This window comes from Furipterus horrens, unplaced genomic scaffold (genome assembly GCF_987537825.1).
Source record: "Furipterus horrens unplaced genomic scaffold, mFurHor1.1.pri manual_scaffold_12, whole genome shotgun sequence".
In the NCBI taxonomy this organism is placed as follows: Eukaryota; Metazoa; Chordata; class Mammalia; order Chiroptera; family Furipteridae; genus Furipterus; species Furipterus horrens.
The window spans coordinates 72,697,047-72,699,841 of NW_028327182.1; the positions used below are offsets into that span (position 1 = coordinate 72,697,047).

Below are 2,795 nucleotides of genomic sequence, written 5' to 3' on the forward strand. Positions count from 1 at the left end.
AGCTGGCGGGTCTGGTCTGCAGCCAGGGTGCTCTTCAGACACTTCTCACCTCCCCTTAAATACAGGTGTCTGTGCTTACCGCTGTCCTGCTACCATCACTGCTGCTACCACAGACAGCACAGCTTGACCTCTCCTCCTTGACTTTGCCCCTCCTACCTGTCCGGGTGAGCACCACTATTTTATAATTTCATACATTGGACTTCCATTTATTTTCTGGAACATCTGGTTATTGCTGGTTTTGAGGTAGTTGTATTCCTTCTTAGTTGTGGAGGGAGATGGAGAGTGTCAGTCTAGGCCTTCATCTTGGCTGGAAGTTTCCTGTGCTTGTTTGCTTCCATGTCCCAGAGAGAGCTGTCGCTCCTATTACCTTGTAAGGGGTGGAGCCTTGAGTATTCATCAGTAATGGGTGACCTGTTTCGCCACGTTGTGGCGCTGTATACAAGAGAGGGGTCTGAGAAGGAACAATGCTGCTTGCCCAGCACTTGCCACTTTTTCAGGCACTTTCCCCACCTCAGCACCGGACTGGCGCCCCTCTAGCTGCTGCCCTGGCTATTGTTCCCAGAGTGGGTGGGTCTGTGGATGTTCTAGGTCTGTGGGGGCCCTTTAAACAAGCAGAATCTGCTGAGAGACCAGCAGTTTCTGCCTCTGTCCCAACCCCCACTGGTTTGCACAGTCAAAAGCAATGAGGCTTGATTTTCTCCGGTGCTGGAACAGTGAGCTGTGCAGTCTGGTGAGGAGCTGGGAATGATCCCCAGGTGTCCCTCCTGATTTTGAAAATGTTTAACTGGTGCTTGCTTCAGCAGCACATATACTAAAATTGGAACGATACAGAGAAGATTAGCATGGCCCCTGCGCAAGGATGACACGCAAATTCATGAAGCGTTCCATATTTTTGGGAGAAGGGGTGGGGTGGGTGGGGGAGAGAAATGGGGGAAAAATGGGACCACTGTAATTGAAAAACCAAAATAAATAAATAAATAAAATAAAATAAAATAAAATGTATAACTGCACTTTCCGCTGGTCTGCTGATGTTGCCGCTGCCGCCACCACCACACAGAGTCCTCTCCGCCTGGGTTCCGCCCCTCCTACCTGTCTGAATGAGTATTTCTTCTTCATATCCTTGTTTGCTGGACTTCCATGCACTTTGATTTTCTGGAACTTTGGGTTGTTTCTAGTTTTGAGGTAGTTGTATTCCTTCTTAGTTGTGGAGAGAGATGCAGCATGTCTGTCTACGCCTCCATCTTGGCCGGAAGTCCCTGAATATGGTTTCTTTAAATCCTTGGTTGCCAGACTTCCATACAGTTCAGTTTTCTGGCAGTTCTGGGTGTTTTTTATTTTGAGGTTGTGATCCTTCTTATGATTGTGCAAGGAGGTGAAGTGTGTCTACCTACACTTCCATCTTTACCGGAAGTCTATTTCTTTCCTTTATACTCTAATTATGCTACATTTGGAGTAATGCCATAAGCAGCATATACAAAAATTAATTATAAGCCAGATGTATGGAAATAACAGCTTAATTGGAGCTAAATATTTTCATGTGATTAGATTTTCACAAAGCAAACTGTGACATTTCTGGCATGATAACATCATTGGCTGATGCAAGAACACATGACTGATCTTTCCAAATAAAACCAACAAGTATGTAGTGGGCATGATCTGACCCTAAACTGAGGATTATTAATCTGGAGTCTATGAGTCCTAGGATTCTATAGATAATCATCAGCAAATCTATGGTTGTTGTTATAAGGAGCAGGCCCATAATTTCATCAGATTGTGAAGTAAACTGAGACTCAATAAAACCTAAAAATCATTTCCTAGGTGTTATACAGAAACAGAGCAGATGACTTACTCCCTACAATGATTTGAAGGTATTGTATTAATCTAAGTTCTCCAGAGAAACTGAACCAATGAAGACAGAGATTTAGATCCTAAGAGATTTATTAAAAGAGAAGCCTGAGAAGTCCAAAGATCTGTAGTTGGTAAGCCAAACACCCATGAGAGCTGATAGTGTAGTTCTAGTCTGAGTCCACAGGCCTGAAAACCAGAATAGCCAATGGTGTAAATTCCAGTCCAAGTACACAGCAGAAGAGTGATGTCCAAGCTCAAAGAAGAGAGAAAATTTTCTCACTTTCATGTTTTACTTTCAAGCCTGCAATGGATTGGATGAGACCCACTGACTCTAGGGAAAGCTTTTCTCAGTTCACCAATTCAAATATTAATTTCATCCTAAAACACCTTCACAGATACACCCATAATAATATCTGGGAACCCCATGATTCAGTCAAGTTAAATTAACCACCACAAGTCCATCCCTTGCCAACTAGCCATACACATCTCCAGAAACCATGCTTAATCCCAAGTAATGACAATAAGAAAGTTGTAGTTCCACCTGACACAATAAAACTATCCCGCATACAGAACAAAAAGAAATAACTCCTTCCACTGACAAGAAGGTAAAGTCCTTGAATGATGTTTACTCTTCTTAATATCCCATAACTTAAATACCATGATATAAAATGAACTATACTTAAATACCATGGTATAATGTCAATACCTCTTATGAACATAATAAGGGAATATGAGAAGGAAGAAAATAAGTATATTTGCCTAGTGTGTATACATGTACATGTTCATAACAAAATCAAGAGGACTATTCATGACAAATACTGTTCTCATTTTTATAACTGGTCAGATGGTCAAATGAATATTTATAATTATCTTCTTTCACTATCCATTCTGCATTCCCTTTGCCCTAAGCAAGCATTTCAGCTGATCATGGTCCTTCACCTGTGGGG

At 41.9% G+C, this 2,795-nt stretch overlaps 1 non-coding gene across 1 annotated transcript; it reads left to right on the top strand.

Moving 5' to 3' along the window:
* The first annotated feature begins 787 nt into the window (after window positions 1–787).
* On the top strand, window positions 788–894 carry LOC149996376 (U6 spliceosomal RNA). Its single transcript, XR_016507563.1, has one exon. It is a non-coding gene; the product is annotated as a U6 spliceosomal RNA (small nuclear RNA).
* Window positions 895–2,795: the final 1,901 nt, after the last annotated feature.